This window comes from Cucumis melo, chromosome 7 (assembly GCF_025177605.1).
Source record: "Cucumis melo cultivar AY chromosome 7, USDA_Cmelo_AY_1.0, whole genome shotgun sequence".
Classification (NCBI taxonomy): Eukaryota; Viridiplantae; Streptophyta; class Magnoliopsida; order Cucurbitales; family Cucurbitaceae; genus Cucumis; species Cucumis melo.
This window is the reverse complement of record NC_066863.1, coordinates 15403603-15427227: the sequence shown is the minus strand read 5'-3', so window position 1 is coordinate 15427227 and position 23625 is coordinate 15403603. Positions and strand designations below refer to the sequence as shown.

The window sequence follows — 23625 nt, the reverse complement described above, 5'->3', positions numbered from 1 at the left end:
TTTCGCTACACAAAATTGTTATCAAGAAATGTGCTTTAACGACACTATTTCTGTTTAATAAAGGCTTATATGTCGACACATGTTTGGTGTCGTTATTCTTCATTTTCGCAACACATATTTTCTGTCATATATTTCATCTTTTAGAAAAATTAAATACTAAATTTTAGCATTACCCACATATGTTTGGAAAGATATTTATATTGATAATAAAAAATTTAACTTATATTATTGGTAAAGGTTTTACAATAATCCAAAAGATAAATTTACTGTAATATTACATGTATGTGTGACCATAGTCCATGGATTCTTCAACTCCTGCAAATTTGAAAAAAAATGAATCTTAGCCAACATTCATTAAGAAAAATGCATAAGCATAAGCATAAACATAAGGAACGCAAAAGATTAAAATAAAACACCGACTACATAAGCATAAGCATAAACATAGTATATAAATGTTGCAAATGTAAGTTTCAATTCAATCTTTAGATTCCAAGCAATGTTTTAGTTTGCATCAAGTTGAAACTTAGTATAAATTTACCCTTAGGCCCCCCTCCTCCAAAGCCATTACAAAACAACATGATTCCTATAACACATGTCTAAGCGAATCGAACAAAATAACTTTTCAATGACTACCATAACTGCAGGATAGTCAACGTAACAAAGTATCAAGTTCCTAAGTACATGTCAACACGATTCCTAAAACATATGTCTAAGTGGATTGCACAAAATAGCTTTTCAATGGCTACCACTGTAGGATAATCAAAGCAACATTCCTAAGTACATGTCAATATGATTCCTAAAACAAAATAGTTAAGTTATGGTTGCAAAACATAAAACACGCTTACTAAATTCCCACCCTCATATCTTAATTACCCTCCACAGAGGTTTCTGATAAATTAAGTTAACATCATTACCAAAGTTATTCCAAGAACAAATGTTGCAACTAATGTTATGAGAAAACAACAAACAATGTAACAAACAACAAACACTTTAAAAATTACATAAGAAGGTGACTCCAAAAATCCAAATAATATATAAAATGCAAGTGCAAAATAAGTAAGTTTCAAAACTTTCTTACCATGAGGATTGGGAAGCGTTGTTATCAAAGATCTCTTGTAGATCCTCTTCTATCAAATTTAACCCAAAAAATCGAGTAGACAATACATTGATCCAAATAATCTTTGTTTTTTCCTAGGAACCATAGCACAAGAAAACATCATCATTAACATACAACACATATGCAAATCTTTAATGGCTTAAATTGAGAAGTCATAGTTTTGTATCTTATCCTCGTATAGTTTTTAATTTAGTCTATCACTATTTATAAATGTTAAAATTAGATGATAATCAAACTTACAAAGCATGATACTTCATAGATTAGCACAAGTTTGAAAAAGTAAAAAAACAAATCATCTAAGTAAGAAAAAAATTATTTTTTTTACTAATTGAAAAATGTAATATACTTACAAAAACCAAGAACCAAGAAAAAGGATAAGGAACTCACCAATTTAACTTACAAAAAGAAAAATATTTACTCTTACTTTTTACTGTAGCTTGGTGGCAAGTTAGGATGTCAAACCCAAGGGAATGATTGCTAATAAAAATTCTTGAAACCAAAGCTTGAAAGGAAAGTGGTTAGTAGAAAAAGGAAAACATAAAAGAATATGTAAGGAATATCAAGAGAATTTGTAACAAAAATCAAAACAAGTTGTTTTTTAGATGCAAATTTAATTTGCAAACAAAAAGTAGAAAAAAAAAAGGGAAGAAACTCTCAAACAAATTGAATACTCATTGCCCTCTTACTAGAAGATTACCTTTCTATTGGATCAAAAAATATTGCTCGAGTTTTTGGGAGAAAAATGGCAGAATGGAGAGAGAAGAGTAAAGAAGATTGCTAGAGTTTTTGGGAGAAAATGGCAAAATGGAGAGGGAAGAGTTCTGCAAAAATGAAATTTAGAGAAAATTTTGGTGAAAATTGGAATTGGATTGATGAATTTTGAAAGGAAAGTGGTTAGTAGAAAAAAAAAACATAAAATAATAAGTAGGGAATATCAAGAGAATTAATAAATAAAAAAACACTATTCAGTCTCATTTTAAAATATAAAATTGTTGATATATTTTGTTTATAAACAATTTATTAATTAATTTTTCAAAATAAGAAATTTCATGTATTTATGAAATTTAAATCATAAAATCCATAAATGAACATCACTTCTTTTCCGTCTCAAATTTTTATATCCATATGACAAAAAAAAATACAAATGAATTTTTCATACATTTTATAACTATAAAAATTTAAAAATAAATATTAATAATAATAATAGCAAAACAATGTAAAATATGACAAATACAGATTGAAAAATAATATAGGTTGACATATAAAATAGTTGAAAAATGATTTGGCAAATAATACAGCAAACAATACATTTGATAAATAATATAGGTTGGAAATAATGTACATGATTAGGAAATAATATATTGGAAATAATATGTAGGTTGAGAATAAATACATTGGAAACAATATAAAATAATATAAAAAAATATATTTGAAATAATATAAAAAAATAAATTGGAAATAATATAAAATAATATATTGGAAATAATATAAAATAAAATATTGGAAATAATATAAAATAATATATTGGAAATAAAATATTGAAAACAAAAAATTGAAAATAATATAAAATAATATATTGAAAATAATATAAAATAATATATTGGAAATAATATACCGGTTGAGAAATAATACAGGTTTGGGAAATAAATACAAAGTGTAATATACAGGTTGTGAAATAAATATCAAACCTAACGAACTATTTTGTTTTTCACAACTTTAATCAATTAATTTCAAACATGCAACATATTTAATAAACAGTAAACAAAAAAATTAATAACAATCAAATTAAACCCTAAATCAAACAAATTTAAATCAATTGGCATAAAAAAAATTAAAGAATAGCATAATAAACTCAAATTACCTAAATCTAATAAATTTGAAGCACTTTGAAATCAATTGGTCTAAATCTTTTAAGCTAGTTGTCACACCCCGGTTTAAGTTTTCCCCTCTAACCTAGATCGTGGTGTGAATCTATTCCTTAAACTCATACCTTTCATATATAGGATTAGTAAAACATTTTCCAAGAAATTCTATAAAAATTTCGGCAGAGTCTCCCCTGAAAACGAACTAACCATACCTGGAAAATAGAAGAAAGACACACTTCTATACTTTTCAAAACTCAATTATCCTCGAGTGTGTCTCACCACACACTCATCCAACATAATCCAGAGTCCCAAACAAAGTTTATATTCAACTACGAACTAGTTACAAAGGAATTACAATTTAATAAAAGACCTCTCAGACTCAAATTCTCATCATGACTCTCGTTTCTTCTAATAACCCAATAATACAATAGAATGCATAAGTATATACTACACAATGAGATACTACAACCACTGTCAGGAAAGCGCAACCAATGCTTGGTCCTTAACCGTTACCTGGAGGGGAGAAAACATTGAAAACATGAGTTGAAACTCAATGAGTGGCAATTTTGTTTATTTTTCTCAAAAACTTATAAAACATACATTTAACGGTTTAGTTATAAAATCAACACTGAAATAATAGTTAAAACATTAGAATCATGTATTACCATAAACCATAAGTAAGGCCAACAAACCTGTATCCAAACCAACCATGGCAAGGCATCTAAATATACGGCCAAAGATAGCTCGCACATAACTAAAAATCATGCGGCCAACACTAGCTCACGCATATTTAGTACCCGCCACGATAACAACCTCCATCCAATCTGATCCAACCAATCCAATCCAACCAATCCAATCCATCCATGATAGCATACTAAGCATACGGCCCAAGGATAGCTCACACGTGATCCAATCCACAAGAAAACACGCGGCCAAACGGAGCTCACGCATACTTAGCACCTACCACGGTAACAACATACCGCTCCTATGTGCACATAGAGCCACCCAACCATGGGTTAAGCTAGGCCCGAAGCCATGTCACAATCCTCTATCCATCTCCTCACCTAGGCTCAAGTTCTCGGATCTCCAGTCACGGCCTCTTTCAGCCCCGGAATCCCCTGACAACCATAGGTGGCGCTACGTAAACACATTCACGTAGCCTTAAGGGTAATCACCAACATCCATAATATCACATAATTCAAGTTTAAAACCAAACATAGTTAGAAACTCATTTTCACATCATTTTCGATCTTTTGTCATCAATACATACTTTTAGAACTTATTTAAATCTAGTTATAAATCAATGAAGATTTTAGAAATCAGTTGTCATCCAGAACTTGTTTAGTAAAGTTGGTTTCAACCACAATTCCGAAGTACAAGAGTTCATGGAATACCGAAATTCATATTTGAAAACACTTTTGACATATAGATCATAAAACAATCATACAAGTAATCGTCACAATTACAGCGTACTATAATAACATATATAAATTTATAACGAAAATATTTGAAAATAACCACTCACAATCAATTACTCGATCTCCCGGGATTTTACGCTTTCCCCACTTCAATTTGGCCTGAAACAACGTTCAAGGTCACATCATTGTCTTCACTTAGCAAGACAACACAATAATCTCTAAAATTACTTCATTACGAGCATTCAAACTATTTTACATTTGTTGAATCCTTACATTCTCAAATCTCCTTGGACTAGGCTAAAAATCCACTTCAAACCTTTAAACTTCAAATTTAGATATTTAGATTTAAATCGACTATGTCAACATGAACCAACTAACTTTAAACTTCATAAGGCCACCTAGATCCATTTTATGTTTCTAAGGTCCTCAATTTGTCAAAGCGCTTAGTATTAGACTAAGCCTTTCACCTACGAACCCTTGGACTTGAAATCTAGATACTTAACCCCATGAGCATCCAAGTTAGTTCAAATTCAAGGGATCTTTTATGTAGATACAACAAGCTCAATGGATCGTTTATGTGGATTTATGTCCATTATATCAACAAGGGACCAACAACCTTAAGTACTTCTAAGATTTAGATTGAACAATCCCCCAAATGGTTTACTTTAGGCTATTTGGACCCTTAAACTTCAACTTAAACTCTTACTGCCACAAGCACCCAAACATGAGAGAACCCACTAAAATTTATTTAAACCATATCAAAATCACCTCGACAACACATTTCTCAAAATTTTCTAGATTCGCAACATAAACTTTAAATGATCATAACTCTTCCAATACTTAACCAAAATGAGTGTTCTTTATGTCAAAATCTTCATTCTGATGTCCTCTATAAATTCTATGAAGGAAGGAAAATACGATTCCCAACAGATTGCTACAGAATTGGCTCGAAACAGAGAGTGTTAAAAAACGGAGTCTTCTGCTATCCTCTGACTTGTTTATGAAATTAAGCTTACTTCCAATCATATTTAGTTCACAATTTCTTCATAAAAGTTGTAGTAAATTGAATAAGCTTTCCAACCATACTAAATAGAGATCGTATCCACCAGTACACTCCGAAATACAAGAAAAACCAGAGACCTCCTGATTTCGCGTGAAAACACTTGCTCTGTCTTTTGTGTGAAAATTCACCCAATAAACCTCAGAATTTGCTTAAGCTCTGTTCATAACATTTGTTCGAAAATGAAATAGCTTTCAGAAAATGCAAATCTCACCTCTTAGATCTTCTTGAGAAGCTCAAATCGAAATAAAAACCAAAAGTGTGCAGCGGCAGGACTTCTATCGACCATGGGCTGCTAGACGATGGAAGAGGAGGACGGTGAGTGTAAGAGAGCGATGGAGAAATAGGAAGAGAGGACCATGGGATGAGGGAATCGGCGAGGAGAAGAAGAAGAAGAAGAAGAAGAAGAAATTTTTTTTTTTTTGAACTCCTCTCTCAAAGAATGGAGAAGGAGAAGAAGGGAGAAATTCTCTTTTTTCCTTTTTCTTTTCTTTTTCTTTTTGTTTTTTATAAAGAAAGATGTAAAATGTATTTTATGCCCTCCACTCAAAACAAATCTTCAACTTTGTCCTTTTCCTTATCCTTTCTATTACCTATTAAATTTCCAAATATTTAACAAAATAAAATTGCTCCAATGATTCAACCCGTGAAGAATTTACACTTGGATTTTAAACTTGTATTTTACAACTTAAAGAATATTAATATACATATAAGGAGAATGGAATGAGGGCTTACAAGTTACTACCTATCTTTTTAAGAATTTCGTCCTCGAAATTCGATTGAAGTGATGATGTGAGAAGATGTGGGTATCGCGTCTTCATTGCTTGTTCCGTCTCCCATGTTGCTTCTTCCATATTATGGTTCCTCCAACGAATCTTAACTAATGGTATGACTTGTTTCTTAGCACTTGTTCCTTCTTGTCAAGGATTTGTATTGGTTCATCCTCGTAGGACAAGTTCTCTTTCAATTGGACCAATTGTGCCTCAAGAATATGACATGGATTAGGAACGTACTTACGCAACATCGACACATAAACACATCATGGATACTGGAAGGTTCCAATATATTCCAATATCCTACAAGATTTAAGATCCTTTCTACCAAGCACAACTTTCCAAAGAAGCTTAAGGGGAAACTTTAACACCAATTTCAACATTTATCTACACAACTCCTTTGGCGATATTGGGTTGTTTTTAGTTTGACCTTGATAATCTCTATTGTCTCATTGGTGACTTATAACAACTTCTGATCAAGTCACCTTCTCACCCTTACTTCAACTCAACACATAAAATGTTATTACAAACAAATTCGAAGGGAGTCGTTTCAATGTTGGAATTGTAACTATTGTTACAATCGAATTCCATCAATGAGAGATATGAGTTATAGTTATCTTAAATGGTGAAACATAGACTTGTAACATATCCTATAATGTCGAAGTGGTTCGCTTTGACTTTCCATTAGTTTAAGGATAAAAGGGTTGTACTAACCTTAGTTTAGTACCTATAGCTTGCTATAGACTTAGCCAAATTCATCCAAGTACTTAGCAGCATGTAAAGGTAAAAACAAAATCATGTTATCCCTGTCAATCTGTTGACTATCACCCAAACACCACTGTGTTTTCTCCATGCTCAAGGAAGTCCAAAAGAAAAATTCATTATAAAGTATTTCTAGTTCCATTTAGTAGTTGAAATGGATTCAATAGTTATGTTGCTTTTGTCTAAACAGTTCAACCTGTTGGCAAATCAAACATCTTGATGCACACTCAACTATTTTTCGCTTCATTTGAGGCCACCAATAATGTTGTTTCAAAGTTCCACACACCTTGGTACTGTAACGCCCCGAAGCTCGAGGTAAAAATTTTAGCATTTTAAGTGAATTTTAATAATATAATATTAATTATATTATTAGTATTGGGTATGATTGTCATTTCAATTTTAATGTTAATATTTTTCCTTTTACTATTTACTTAATATAAATATTAATATTATTATTATAAATTATTATTTTTTTTTATATATTTTTATTTAATATATATTATTATTTATTTTATAATTATTTAATATTAATATTTTAATATTAATCATATTTATTTTGTTTTAATATATATATATATATATATATATAATAATTTTTTTTTTTAAAAGAGAACCCTAAAGGCGCGACCCCCAGCCCAGCCGCCTCGTCTTCTTCCTCTCCTTCATCGTCTTCAGCGTTTCACAAGCCGCCGCCGCGTCTCTCCATCTTTCTCTTCCGCACGCGTCTCCATCTCCCTCGCCACGTTCCGTCTCCATTTCCGCCTCCAGCGTCGGCAACGTCGTCAGCTCATCGTGTTCGTCCGCCGCAGCTTCCTACCATTTCGGGTCTCCTCTCGGGTTCAAACACTCGAACACCGCCGTACGTCCTTCGTCCGGCCGTATCCGCCGTTGAGCCGTCGCCCTCCGCCGCGTGGAAGTAGGGCCAGTCGTCGGACAAGCTGCGAATCATCCCGGTCGTCGAACGCCGAAATCCGTCGCTCGTGGTTGCTCCGGTTTCAATCTGACCCGACCCGAATCACGAATCCAAGCCGACCTGAACCGGAGACCGAGCTGAGCTGCGCCACGAGCCGCGCCACAAGCCGCGCCACGAGTTGAGCCACGAGCCGAATTAAGCCGAAGACCGAGCCGAGCCGCGAGCCGAGTTGAGCCGAGCCGAGGCCAAGCCGAGCCGAGCCGAGTTGAGCCGAGTCGAGGCCAAGCCAAGCCGAGTCGAGTTGAGCCGAGCCGAGGCCAAGCCGAACCGAGCCGAGGGTGAGTCGAGCCGAGGCCAAGCCGAGCCGAGTCGAGGGTGAGCCGAGCCGAGCCGAGCCGAGCCGAGCCGAGGGTGAGCCGAGCCGAGCCGAGCTCCCTGTTCACCGAGCCACCTAAGCCTTCCTTCCTCCACTCCGGGTCACGGTGAGTTTTCGGTAAGGATTGTTTTGATGATTTTCCATAATGTCGCTATATCCGATTCGAGTTGGATATTGGAATAAGCCTTGGTCCTATCTTCCATCTCTTGAAGGTATTAAGGAGTTGACGTTTAAGTTCTCGGATTTCCGCGGCAGGCTTGTTTGGAGATAGCTTTCCTTTCCTTGGGTAAGTCAACGGGTGTCGTTACGGACCTTTTAAAACGACTTCTACTAGAGTCATCAACTAAAACCTTTGTGTTTTCGTTTAGGTTGATCCGTTGAGCGTGGATTCGATCGAGGGGCATAACCGAGTATCAGGTAAGGGTTTTCCTACTACTGGACCTCGGATCGAGGCTGAAAACATAGTAATCCACAGGGGATTACACGTTAGTGACTGTACTGAATAACTGTATGTGTGTTGACTGTTAAGCACTGTTATTATATTTTGTCTGATGTAAAGGTACTGTGACTGCTAATTGTAGATTGGGATTTTATGTTGATGGACCTTGAAGTTACGGTTCAGTATGTAGTAATCATTGGTCTGGATGTTGATCATGGAGTTTGGACGGGAAGGACAGTGAGTCCGGTTTTGGTTGGTTAGTTGATTGGGTCTAGGGTTTTCCCTAATGGTGTGCGAATTGGTGATGCGTATAGCAACTGAGGGTGTAGTTGTTTAAACCTATACTATCTGACTGACAAAGTCTATGGCGGAATTGTAATATGAATGCCGTTGGGGTGTGACTGTTGTAGACGGTTTAGTATGGACTGAGGGGTAACGGTTAGCTTCATCTATGGGGTAGTGTGCCTTACGGATATGTGCATCCTTCGGGAGCACTAGACTGATATGTGCATCCTTCGGGAGCACTAGACTGATGTGTGCATCCTTCGGGAGCACTAGACTGATATGTGCATCCTTCGGGAGCACTAGACTGATGTGTGCATCCTTCGGGAGTACTAGACTGTTATGTGCATCCTTCGGGAGCACTAGACTGATATGTGCGTTCTACGGAACCACTAGACTGTTATGTAGGGTACCCCCGAATAGGAAGTTAACTGTTGTCCCCTAACGGGCCCAGTAGTGGGTCCCTTACTGGGTATGTTTATACTCACCCTTTTCTCTTCTTTAACTTTTCAGGTAAGGGCACAGCGAGGGGCAGACCGGCGAGAGGCAGGAAGGACGCGTGAAGGCCATATGGACGCGTCTGGTTTTCTTATCGCTTCCGCTATGTATTTTTGTCAGAATATTTGACTTGTGATTTTGAACTGATGACTTGAGTTTTTATTTGAGACTTTTTTTGTGACTGTGATTTAAACTAGGGCCCGAAACTGCCTTTTTGTAATGTTTCTAAGGCTTTTAATGAATCGTAACCGGTCCGTTTTAAATTTTATGTTGAATGGTCGAGTTTTGGTATTTGGTAGTGACCTCAGCTTAGTCCAGAAAGTTGGGTCGTTACAGTTGGTATCAGAGCCAAGTTTTAGGTTCTGTAGACTGGCTTATAATGTGAGTCTGTGTTTTGTGTCCTTATGGCTGAAACGATCCTTGCCGCTCGTCCGGTACGCTCCCATGAAAGTATATGTGTAACTCTACATGCATTACCTTACCTAAGTTAAACTGCAAATTTAATTTCCATTTATGACTAAAGGGATCGTTGGTGGTTGTTAGGGAAATGCCGCCAAGGAGAGGTACACGTAGGGGTGGCCGAGGAGGCCGAGGAAGAGGAGCAGGACGCGTTCAGCCTGAGGTGCAGCCCGTAGCCAAAGCCACTGACCCGGCTGCGCCAGTTACTCATGCGGATCTAGCTGCCATGGAGCAGAGGTTTAGAGATTTGATTATGCAGATGCGGGAGCAGCAGCAGCCTGCCCCGCCAGCTCCAGCACCAGCTTCTGCTCTAGCTCCGGCTCCAGTACCAGTTGCGCCCCAGTTTGTGCCGGATCAGTTGTCAGCAGAGGCTAAGCACCTGAGGGATTTCAGGAAGTATAATCCCACGACGTTCGATGGGTCTTTGGAGGACCCCACCAGGGCTCAGCTGTGGTTATCGTCCTTGGAGACCATATTCCGTTACATGAAATGCCCTGAGGATCAGAAAGTTCAGTGTGCTGTTTTTATGTTGACTGACAGAGGTACTGCATGGTGGGAGACTACAGAGAGAATGCTAGGTGGTGATGTGAGTCAGATCACGTGGCAACAGTTTAAGGAGAGTTTCTACGCGAAATTCTTCTCTGCTAGTTTGAGAGATGCCAAGCGGCAGGAGTTCCTGAACTTAGAGCAGGGTGACATGACAGTGGAGCAGTATGATGCGGAGTTTGACATGTTATCCCGCTTCGCTCCCGAGATGATAGCGACCGAGGCGGCCAGAGCTGATAAGTTTGTTAGAGGCCTCCGACTGGACATTCAGGGTTTGGTCCGAGCTTTCCGACCCGCTACTCATGCCGATGCACTGCGCCTGGCAGTGGATCTCAGTTTACAGGAGAGAGCTAACTCGTCTAAGACCGCTGGTAGAGGTTCAACATCGGGACAGAAGAGGAAGGCTGAGCAGCAGCCTGTTCCAGTGCCACAGCGGAACTTCAGGTCAGGTGGCGAGTTTCGCCGCTTCCAGCAGAAACCTTTTGAGGTAGGGGAAGCTGCTAGAGGGAAGCCGTTGTGTACCACTTGTGGAAAGCACCATCTGGGCCGTTGCTTATTCGGGACCAGGACTTGCTTTAAGTGTAGGCAAGAGGGTCATACAGCTGATAGATGCCCGTTGAGACTCACGGGGAACGCGCAGAATCAGGGAGCAGGTGCTCCACATCAGGGTAGAGTCTTTGCTACCAACAAGACTGAGGCTGAGAGGGCAGGCACGGTGGTGACAGGTACGCTTCCAGTATTGGGGCATTACGCCTTAGTTTTGTTTGATTCGGGATCGTCACATTCTTTTATCTCTTCCGCTTTTGTGTTGCATGCCCGCTTAGAGGTAGAGCCCTTACACCATGTTCTATCAGTATCTACTCCTTCCGGGGAGTGTATGTTGTCGAAGGAAAGGGTGAAAGCATGCCAGATTGAGATAGCAGGCCATGTGATTGAAGTAACGCTGTTAGTCCTGGATATGCTCGACTTTGATGTAATCCTGGGTATGGATTGGTTGTCCGCTAACCACGCCAGCATAGATTGTTCACGTAAGGAGGTAACGTTTAACCCTCCCTCGATGGCCAGTTTTAAATTTAAGGGAGGAGGGTCAAAGTCGTTGCCTCAAGTAATCTCAGCCATCAGGGCCAGCAAACTACTCAGTCAGGGTACTTGGGGTATCTTAGCGAGCGTGGTGGATACTAGAGAGGCGGATGTGTCCCTGTCGTCAGAACCGGTGGTGAGGGACTATCCGGACGTTTTTCCTGAAGAACTTCCGGGGTTACCTCCGCACAGAGAGGTTGAGTTTGCCATAGAGTTAGAGCCGGGCACGGTTCCTATATCCAGAGCCCCTTACAGAATGGCCCCCGCAGAGCTGAAAGAACTGAAGGTGCAGTTACAGGAATTGCTTGATAAGGGATTCATTCGACCGAGCGTGTCACCTTGGGGTGCGCCAGTTTTATTTGTTAAGAAGAAGGATGGATCGATGCGTCTATGCATTGACTATAGGGAGTTGAACAAGGTAACCGTAAAGAACAGATATCCCTTGCCCAGGATCGACGATCTATTTGACCAGTTACAGGGAGCCACAGTGTTCTCTAAGATTGATCTTCGGTCGGGATACCATCAGCTGAGGATTAAGGATGGGGATGTACCGAAGACAGCATTTCGTTCCAGATATGGACACTACGAGTTTATTGTGATGTCTTTTGGTTTGACGAATGCTCCGGCAGTGTTTATGGACTTGATGAACAGAGTGTTTAGGGAGTTCCTAGATACTTTTGTGATCGTGTTTATCGACGATATCTTGATATACTCCAAGACGGAGGCCGAACATGAGGAGCATTTACGTATAGTTCTGCAAACACTTCGGGATAATAAGTTGTATGCAAAGTTCTCGAAATGCGAGTTTTGGCTGAAGCAGGTGTCTTTTCTGGGCCACGTGGTTTCTAAGGCTGGAGTCTCTGTGGATCCAGCTAAGATAGAGGCAGTCACCGGTTGGACCCGACCTTCCACAGTCAGTGAGGTTCGTAGCTTTCTGGGTTTAGCAGGTTATTATCGACGGTTTGTGGAGAACTTTTCTCGTATAGCTACTCCTCTCACTCAGTTGACCAGGAAGGGAGCTCCTTTTGTTTGGAGCAAGGCGTGTGAGGATAGTTTCCAGAACCTTAAACAGAAGCTAGTTACCGCACCGGTTCTTACTGTACCTGATGGTTCTGGCAGTTTTGTGATTTATAGTGATGCTTCCAAGAAGGGTTTGGGTTGTGTTTTGATGCAGCAGGGTAAGGTGGTCGCTTATGCGTCCCGTCAGTTGAAGAGTCATGAGCAGAACTACCCTACACATGATCTAGAGTTGGCAGAAGTGGTTTTTGCTTTGAAAATATGGAGGCATTATTTATATGGTGAAAAGATACAAATATTCACGGATCATAAGAGCTTGAAATACTTCTTTACTCAGAAAGAATTGAATATGAGACAGCGAAGGTGGCTTGAGTTAGTGAAGGATTACGATTGTGAGATACTGTATCATCCAGGCAAGGCAAATGTGGTAGCTGATGCTCTTAGTAGAAAGGTATCACATTCGGCAGCACTTATTACCCGACAGGCCCCATTGCATCGGGATCTCGAGCGGGCTGAGATTGCAGTGTCAGTGGGGGCAGTTACTATGCAGTTAGCCCAGTTGACGGTACAGCCGACTTTGAGGCAGAGGATCATTGATGCTCAGAGTAACGATCCTTATCTAGTTGAGAAACGTGGCCTAGCAGAGGCAGGGCAAGCGGTTGAGTTCTCATTATCCTCTGATGGTGGACTTTTGTTCGAGAGACGCCTCTGTGTGCCGTCGGATAGTGCGGTTAAGACAGAATTATTATCTGAGGCTCACAGTTCCCCATTTTCCATGCACCCAGGTAGTACGAAGATGTATCAGGACCTGAAGCGGGTTTATTGGTGGCGTAACATGAAGAGGGAAGTAGCAGAATTTGTTAGTAGATGCTTGGTGTGTCAGCAGGTTAAGGCACCAAGGCAGAAACCAGCGGGTTTATTACAACCCTTGAGCATACCGGAATGGAAATGGGAAAACGTGTCCATGGATTTCATTACAGGGCTGCCGAGAACTCTGAGGGGTTTTACAGTGATTTGGGTTGTGGTGGACAGACTTACCAAATCAGCGCACTTCGTTCCGGGTAAATCCACCGACACTGCTAGTAAGTGGGCACAGCTGTACATGTCTGAGATAGTGAGATTGCATGGAGTGCCAGTGTCGATTGTTTCTGATAGAGATGCCCGTTTCACTTCCAAATTCTTGAAGGGTTTGCAGACTGCTATGGGCACGAGGTTAGACTTTAGTACAGCTTTCCATCCACAGACTGACGGTCAGACTGAGCGTCTGAACCAAGTTTTAGAGGATATGTTGCGAGCGTGTGCATTGGAATTTCCAGGTAGCTGGGACTCCCACTTACATTTGATGGAATTTGCTTATAATAACAGTTATCAGGCTACTATTGGCATGGCACCATTTGAGGCCTTGTACGGCAAATGTTGTAGATCCCCGGTTTGCTGGGGTGAGGTGGGTGAGCAGAGATTGATGGGCCCTGAGTTAGTTCAGTCTACCAACGAAGCGATACAGAAGATTAGATCACGCATGCATACCGCTCAGAGTAGACAGAAGAGTTATGCAGATGTGAGGCGGAAGGATCTTGAGTTTGAGGTAGGGGACAAGGTGTTCTTAAAGGTAGCACCTATGAGAGGTGTCTTACGATTTGAAAGGAGGGGAAAGTTGAGTCCCCGTTTTGTTGGGCCGTTTGAGATTCTGGAGCGGATTGGCCCTGTAGCTTATCGCTTGGCGTTGCCACCATCACTCTCGACAGTTCATGATGTGTTTCATGTTTCTATGTTGAGGAAGTACGTGCCAGATCCATCCCATGTAGTGGATTACGAGCCACTGGAGATTGATGAAAACTTGAGCTATGCTGAACAACCCGTTGAGGTGCTTGCTAGAGAGGTGAAAACGTTGAGGAATAAAGAAATCCCTTTGGTTAAAGTCTTATGGCGGAATCACCGGGTAGAAGAGGCTACATGGGAGCGTGAAGATGACATGAGGTCCCGTTATCCCGAACTGTTCGAGGGGTAAAACTTTCGAGGACGAAAGTTCCCTAAGGAGGGAAGAATGTAACGCCCCGAAGCTCGAGGTAAAAATTTTAGCATTTTAAGTGAATTTTAATAATATAATATTAATTATATTATTAGTATTGGGTATGATTGTCATTTCAATTTTAATGTTAATATTTTTCCTTTTACTATTTACTTAATGTAAATATTAATATTATTATTATAAATTATTTTTTTATATATATATTTTTATTTAATATATATTACTATTTATTTTATAATTATTTAATATTAATATTTTAATATTAATCATATTTATTTTGTTTTAATATATATATATATATAATAATAATTTTTTTTTTTAAAAGAGAACCCTAAAGGCGCGACCCCTAGCCCAGCCGCCTCGTCTTCTTCCTCTCCTTCATCGTCTTCAGCGTTTCACAAGCCGCCGCCGCGTCTCTCCATCTTTCTCTTCCGCACGCGTCTCCATCTCCCCCGCCACGTTCCGTCTCCATTTCCGCCTCCAGCGTCGGCAACGTCGTCAGCTCATCGTGTTCGTCCGCCGCGGCTTCCTACCATTTCGGGTCTCCTCTCGGGTTCAAACACTCGAACGCCGCCGTGCGTCCTTCGTCCGGCCGTATCTGCCGTTGAGCCGTCGTCCTCCGCCGCGTGGAAGTAGGGCCAGTCGTCGGACAAGCTGCGAATCATCCCGGTCGTCGAACGCCGAAATCCGTCGCTCGTGGTTGCTCCGGTTTCAATCTGACCCGACCCGAATCGCGAATCCAAGCCGACCCGAACTGGAGACCGAGCTGAGCTGCGCCACGAGCCGCGCCACAAGCCGCGCCACGAGTTGAGCCACGAGCCGAATTAAGCCGAAGACCGAGCCGAGCCGCGAGCCGAGTTGAGCCGAGCCGCGAGCCGAGTTGAGCCGAGCCGAGGCCAAGCCGAGCCGAGCCGAGTTGAGCCGAGTCGAGGCCAAGCCGAGCTGAGCCGAGTTGAGCAGAGCCGAGGCCAAGCCGAACCGAGCTGAGGGTGAGCCGAGCCGAGGGTGAGCCGAGCCGAGCCGAGCCGAGGGTGAGCCGAGCCGAGCCGAGCTCCCTGTTCACCGAGCCACCTAAGCCTTCCTTCCTCCACTCCGGGTCACGGTGAGTTTTCGGTAAGGATTGTTTTGATGATTTTCCATAATGTCGCTATATCCGATTCGAGTTGGATATTGGAATAAGCCTTGGTCCTATCTTCCATCTCTTGAAGGTATTAAGGAGTTGACGTTTAAGTTCTCGGATTTCCGCGGCAGGCTTGTTTGGAGATAGCTTTCCTTTCCTTGGGTAAGTCAACGGGTGTCGTTTCGGACCTTTTAAAACGACTTCTACTAGAGTCATCAACTAAAACCTTTGTGTTTTCGTTTAGGTTGATCCGTTGAGCGTGGATTCGATCGAGGGGCATAACCGAGTATCAGGTAAGGGTTTTCCTACTACTGGACCTCGGATCGAGGCTGAAAACGTAGTAATCCACAGGGGATTACACGTTAGTGACTGTACTGAATAACTGTATGTGTGTTGACTGTTAAGCACTGTTATTATATTTTGTCTGATGTAAAGGTACTGTGACTGCTAATTGTAGATTGGGATTTTATGTTGATGGACCTTGAATTTACGGTTCAGTATGTAGTAATCATTGGTCTGGATGTTGATCATGGAGTTTGGACGGGAAGGACAGTGAGTCCGGTTTTGGTTGGTTAGTTGATTGGGTCTAGGGTTTTCCCTAATGGTGTGCGAATTGGTGATGCGTATAGCAACTGAGGGTGTAGTTGTTTAAACCTATACTATCTGACTGACAAAGTCTATGGCGGAATTGTAATATGAATGTCGTTGGGGTGTGACTGTTGTAGACGGTTTAGTATGGACTGAGGGGTAACGGTTAGCTTCATCTATGGGGTAGTGTGCCTTACGGATACGTGCATCCTTCGGGAGCACTAGACTGATGTGTGCATCCTTCGGGAGCACTAGACTGATGTGTGCATCCTTCGGGAGCACTAGACTGATATGTGCATCCTTCGGGAGCACTAGACTGATGTGTGCATCCTTTGGGAGTACTAGACTGTTATGTGCATCCTTCGGGAGCACTAGACTGATATGTGCGTTCTACGGAACCACTAGACTGTTATGTAGGGTACCCCCGAATAGGAAGTTAACTGTTGTCCCCTAACGGGTCCAGTAGTGGGTCCCTTACTGGGTATGTTTATACTCACCCTTTTCTCTTCTTTAACTTTTCAGGTAAGGGCACAGCGAGGGGCAGACCGGCGAGTGGCAGGAAGGACGCGTGAAGGCCATATGGACGCGTCTGGTTTTCTTATCGCTTCCGCTATGTATTTTTGTCAGAATATTTGACTTGTGATTTTGAACTGATGACTTGAGTTTTTATTTGAGACTTTTTTTGTGACTGTGATTTAAACTAGGGCCCGAAACTGCCTTTTTGTAATGTTTCTAATGCTTTTAATGAATCGTAACCGGTCCGTTTTAAATTTTATGTTTAATGGTCGAGTTTTGGTATTTGGTAGTGACCTCAGCTTAGTCCGGAAAGTTGGGTCGTTACAGGTACTTCTTGAAGTCATAGTATAAATTGAGGCTTAAACTTCCGATATCATTTCATCCTTTTAACTCCAAATTGTTCAGAATGCACAATTGATTGTATCTTGTTATTACTCCATCGCCTCTTAGATCATAGTTTGCTTGAAAGCCTTGCTTTATTGGTACTCTCTACTTTAAACCTTCATCTTTTGTTTACTTCAATAGTTTTGCCAACAAGAGCAAGCCTTATCGAAATTTGTGCAAGAAAAACTCCATAAAAGTCCACACTCAACAATGCATTACGCTCTTGTCCCAAGACAAAGAAAAACTTATTGTCTTCAAGGAAACTTAAGGATGGGTTGCCTTTCTACTTAAGGCATCAACTTTCACAATAATTTCCTGGATGGTGATCAATGGTGTGGTTAAAATCCTTGATCAACTCTAACCATATCCTCCATGTCTAGTATAACTCTTTTGTCAAAATAAATATTTTTAGCATCTATCAAGATATGACACTTTTCTCCATAAAAATGGTGTCGCCATATTTTTACTGCTAGCACTACTGTGGCTATTCCCACATCATGAGTCGCATAGTTACACTCATGCTTCTTCGACTGTTTGGAATCATAAGCTATCGCTTTACCTTTGCACATTAGTGCACAACCTAAACTCAGAAGTATCATAGTAAGTTTCAAACACAACATCAGGTATTAGAAGTGTAAAATAGGCATGAAAACTAGTTATCTCTTCACTTCCTAAAAACGTTCACAATCTTCATCCATATAAATTCTTAGTTCTTCCTGGTCAAGTGGTTAAGGAAGAGCTAACTTTGAAAATCCTTCTATAGAATGTCTGTAATATCCATTTAACCCAAGAAGATCACATACCTTAGAAATTGTTATGGGTTGCTTCCACTTACGTATTACTTCAGCTCCCTGAAAATCCACTAGTACACCCTCAGTTGTATTAACATAACCAAAGAATGCTACTTGTCTACGCCAGAACTCATGTACACTGAACTTAACACACTCTTGATTGTCTTGTAACATCAATGACAATGTTCAAAGATGTATCACCATATTTTCTTTCCCTTTAAAATAAGCAATACATCTACCATGAGAACAAGAAAATTTGTTCTAGCTTGAAATACTCGATTCATTAAGTCTATAAAGGCAATCAGTGCCTTAGTCAAATCAGCAACATTACAAGAAACTAATAATGGTCATACCTCATTCTAAACATCATCTTTGTTACAGTTGGTTCCTTACTCTTTAATGGATAACATATGCCCTCAACTATTTTAAAGAACACTAAGGCATCCTTTAGCTAATCAAACAAATCGTCAATACGTGGCAAAAGATGCTTATTATGGACTATTACCTTGGTCAACTATCACTAATTAATACTTACCGTTAGAATGTCATCTTCTTCTTAACAACTCAAAACTAGTGCATCCAAAGAGAAACACTAGGCTACACAAAACCTTTACTCACAAGTTTCTACAATGAGCCTTCAACTTTCTCATTCAAGCTAAAAAAAATTCATTCTGTTTTGCATCTCAATATGACCTTAGATAAGGTTATCATGAATAACTCTCCCATGTCCTTTCCAACAAACTATCTACCACCACGGCATAGCTCAGTATAACGCCATCATCACTTTGTCTTTTTCTACAACAAGGGAATGGCATGTCCCACTCGCTTATCTTATACCGAATATTGTCGTTCCCAGAACCTTTAAAAGCTTAATTCCTAAGTTTTTCTTAGGATTATCTCACATAATTCTCATACCAACAATAATATCTTGAGTCCCATGAGACATCATCGGCTCACCAAAATTCTTTTTCCGCCTGAGGGTAACTAGTGTCGCTTTAACTTTCTCAATTCCATATCTAAACTATCAAGAGCATCACGAGTTTCCTTAGTAGGTTACCTAGATCGTATGCCACAGTTGTGTATGTTTCAAAGCAACTTACTTATGTGATTCAAATTCTTGCAAAGTCTATAGTGCATAAACTCTTAACTTTCCAAACTCTTGCTCATAACCTTTAGGTTTTCCAAAACCATGCTCTGATACCAAATTGTCACACCACGATCTAGGTTAGAGAGGAAAACTTAGACCGGGGTGTGACACTAGTAAACTCAAATGACCTAAATCTAACTAATTCATTGAAATCAATTGGCCTAAATCTACTAAATTTGATCTAACAATAAATTTAATTAGCCTAAACCTAACAAAATTAAAGCAAGTAAAACCTAAAATCTAATAAATTCATTGAAATCAATTGGCTTAAATCTACTAAATTTGATGCAACAATAAAAATAAATGTAATTGGCCTAAACCAAACAAAATTAGGGTAGAGTAAAGAGTAAACTAAAATGACCTAAATATAACAAATTCATTGAAATCAATTGGCCTAAATCTACTAAATTTGATGCAACAATAAATTTAATTGTCCTAAACCTAACAAAATTAAAGTATATTGAAATCGATTGGTGTTAAATTTGAAGCAACAATAAAAACATATTAAACTCAATTGGTCTAATCCTAACATACTTAACCCTAACAAAATTGAAGTCACCCTAAAATCAATTAACATAATTCCAACAAAAATAAGTTTGAAAAAGTACACCGTTATAATTGGTCATGGTCTCAAAAGCGAAAGGAAAGAGAGGAAAAAAAAGTTACATTTGAAAACCAATTTCACATAATAGTTTTCTTAGCTTTTTTTTCAAACCTTCCAATTAATCTCAATCTAACATACCTTCTCAAAAAGAAATTCTCCTTTGTTTTTATATGTTTTTATAGGACAGAGAGGGCAGTCAGTATCGTGTTTTAAGAGTGGAGAAGGTGGAAGAGTCTGAAGAGGGAGAGGAAAAAAATCTTAGGAGAGAAAATTAGGTGAATTAAGGGAAAATAGGTAGGAAGGAGATGTGATATTCATTTTTTTAAAAAAATAACAAATGGTTAAATTCAAATTCAAATCTAACTTTCAAAATAAAATAAAAATAAAGTAAAATAAAGTAGATAAATAAAATAAAAAAGTAAATAAAAATAATAATAAATAAAGGACAAAATGTTATATGTACGACCTCTCACCATTAGAAGATTACCCTCTCATTGGATCAAAAAAAATTGCTGGAGTTTATTCTTACGATGCAAAATTTATGTCAAGAAAAATTAAATAACGAGCAAAAACTATGTCATTAAAAATTCCCAATTTGTTATTTTTAACGACACATTTTACTTCCACCCACCCTTTTTTTATTTTTAACGATACAATATTTTGATTACTAGTATCGTTAAAACCCAAATTTGTACTAGTGAGTGGACAGAAATATGTGATAAGATAACTAGAAAATAAAATGGAAATCAAGAAAATAAGAGCAGAACACATTACAATAATGGAAAGATATACCCTATCTAGAGTCAAAAGCTCTAATACCGAATGATATGAAACCCCTGGGTATTGGATCTAAGAACCATATTGAAAAACAAGACCCAAAGAACTCAAAAACAACCCCAAAACCAATTTGATTTCAACCCCTAAGATAGGCTAGATTTAAGTTACTTAGGTGATCTAAGAAACCAAGGATTAGACAAAGTTAGAAACTCCCATCAACCCTTGATCTTCAAAGCACTCCACAAGTAAGATGGATCAGTTCTCACTTGAATGCTCAAAATATTCATGCATTCTATCACAAAAACACACAAGAACAAAATTCTACATTTTAGAATTTCCAAATATCATTCATTCCAATTCTTCTTAAACGTGGAAACTACAACCATATTTAAACTAATTAAAATATTATATGAAATGACCCAACATTTAATCTTATGCCCTTTCAACATCTCAAATAAATGAAAATACATACCATTAAATAAGTACATATTAAAGATGTGAATGAATCTAGAAATGCATTAAAGATGTGAATGAATCTAAGTTTCTAGATTCATTATGTCCCATAGGTGTCCAAGTAACTCTTGAAGTTCCAACTCGTCATTAAAGGCTGAAAATTTAGCTTGAAAGTTAATCCTTCTATGCTTCAGCTAATCAATATCAATTATTTACTTATCACCCATTCCTCTGATTTCCAACATAAAATTTAAAATTAATGATCTTATCATATTCGTAATATTTCAAAAATGGAAGACACAATTTTTCATGTTTTTTTATTACAAAATGTAATTCAATTTAAAAGGTAAGAAAATTGATTTTTTTCATCATCCCATTTAATACAATTTTTTAGTACAAAATGCAATAAAATTTAAGAGTTCAGAAAATTAATTTTTTTCCCCTCTTAAAAGTACATACAGTATATACACAAAAGGGGTATTTTGAAAAATATAACAAATCGGTAAAATATTTACACCGTATAAAACAACTCTAAAAACAAAAAAATCCCACAAGACCATAATGAGAAATACTAAAAATGCCCTAGTCAACGCGTGAGATTAATCGACCACATTCGCACGTGTAATCATCTTCTAAACAATCATAATACACGATCGTATAGATAATGATGCATGATCGTGTAGGTAGTATCAACATGATCATGTAGTTCTTTTTCACAATGGGGAAAAGAGTTTTAAATCTAAACGATCGTGTTAGCCATGCTAAACGATCATGTTGCTATGGTAAGCAATCGTTTAAATATATCCACTAAACATGTAGTTCTTTATTAAACGATAGAAAAAGAGCTTCAAATCTAAATGATCGTGTTGACCAGACTCAACGATTGTGTTACAATGATAACCGATCGTTTAGATCATATCCATGTTGAAAAGCATACAAGTGCAATGAAAGAAACAGATCTATTCTTACTCTAATTGCATCAAGAAACAGATCTATTCTTACTCTAATTGCATCTAAACATTTTAGAGATTAATCATGCTTAAAGAATCCTAATTAAATGAAATTAGGGATAAAGTGAGAAACGTACATTCGAAGACTCTCATTCCTCAAAATCTTGTCTCAAACACGATTATGGGAACACCACTAGAGTTAACCTGCAATTCTTCGAACTTAGAATCGGATTGTAGGACCCATAAGGTGGAGGAAATTGAAAGAGAGATGAAATTTTGAAGGTTGAGATTTAGGGTTGAAATATTTGAAGAGAGAAACAATTGGAATTTTGTAAATCAAAATAATAAAAAAAGGCAAAAAGTCTTGAAAAATTGAAAAAATGTCTTTAAATAACCTAATTTCATGCAATTAGCTCTCCCAAATGCAACACCTCACTTTCCACTTGTAATTAGTGAAATTTGTCACCATTCCAACTTTAGTCAAGGGGCAAAATGGTCATTTGACCATTATAGTCAAAAGTCAACATTTTGATTTTTTACTATTTTATCCATCTTGACTAATTTTGGCCTCTCAAGCATGAATTCACATTATTCATTTTTTTTCAAAATTCAAAATTCATTTGAATATAAAGCTAGTCAAAGTTTGATTTTTCAAAGTCAAAAGTCAACATTTTGGCTTTTTACAACTTTGACCATTTCCATCGATTCTGAGCTTCCGAATATGAATACGTATTCATATTTTTATTCAAATCACATTTAAAAATAAACCTCTATCTAAAACTGATAACTGATGGCTATATCACACATATTCGTCGGTTTCTCTTTCTTTACCTAATTCGAACAATTCGAATTATTCCATCATATTGCTCTAAGTTAATTCCATATAAGCTAGCAGGAAAACCTAATGGACCTATAGATCTGGGGTCCAACGATCTGAGATTAACTGGTTAAACTCTTTTAGACCGAACTAATCAACATTCTTTAACTAACGGGTCATTCCACTAAAGTTTCGTAGTTGCACTCCCCTAACTATAGATATATTTGTGTCCATTTGATACAACCATGATCAGCAAGTTAATCCTTCACAGGTTGTTCCTAACCTTAGCTAGGTCAAAATACTATTTTACCCCAAGAATTACATCTTGTTCCTTAAGTCCCACTAATCTATTATTGAACAATTGGTTTAAGGTCCAACCTATAAATCGAATCCCTCTCGAGCCAATGAAAGGGTGGGACCTCTTGTTCAAGTCTTAAATTCAGCCTTGAAGGAACAACCGGTCGACTACCCCTAAAGTAGGTAGAAGTGAATTTCGTCTTGCACCCTATTTCTCCAGCCATCCACCCGGTCTTACCCCTGAAATGGCAGGCTTATTGGGCTAGCACCGTTGAGTTTCTCTCACCTATGCAAATCTAAGGATAATTTCGTTTGAACAGAAGTTTATAATTAGCTCAGATTAAGATTAAGTTACCTAGGTCATCAATAATCGAAATAGTCAGTTTATATAGTCAACAATGATAAGATGTGTTTGGGTGAAGAGTTATGTAGGTAGGGTTATGATAGTGTTATGATAAGATGTTTTCGAGTGAAGGGTTATATAGGTAGTGTTATAATAATAGTGTTGTGATAAGATGTGTTTGGGGGAAGGGTTATATAGGTAGGT

General features: G+C 38.5%; 2 long non-coding RNA genes across 2 annotated transcripts; both read right to left on the bottom strand.

The window, feature by feature from the left end:
• Positions 1 to 204: 204 nt before the first annotated feature.
• Positions 205 to 2212, bottom strand: LOC127150253 (uncharacterized). Its single transcript, XR_007822448.1, has 3 exons — positions 1542 to 2212; positions 1079 to 1191; positions 205 to 315 (listed from the first exon to the last, which is right to left on the bottom strand). It is a non-coding gene; the product is annotated as an uncharacterized LOC127150253 (long non-coding RNA).
• Positions 2213 to 3202: 990 nt separating this feature from the next.
• LOC103495757 (uncharacterized) lies at positions 3203 to 5942 on the bottom strand. Its single transcript, XR_007822447.1, has 4 exons — positions 5675 to 5942; positions 4508 to 4559; positions 3675 to 4100; positions 3203 to 3495 (listed from the first exon to the last, which is right to left on the bottom strand). It is a non-coding gene; the product is annotated as an uncharacterized LOC103495757 (long non-coding RNA).
• Positions 5943 to 23625: the final 17683 nt, after the last annotated feature.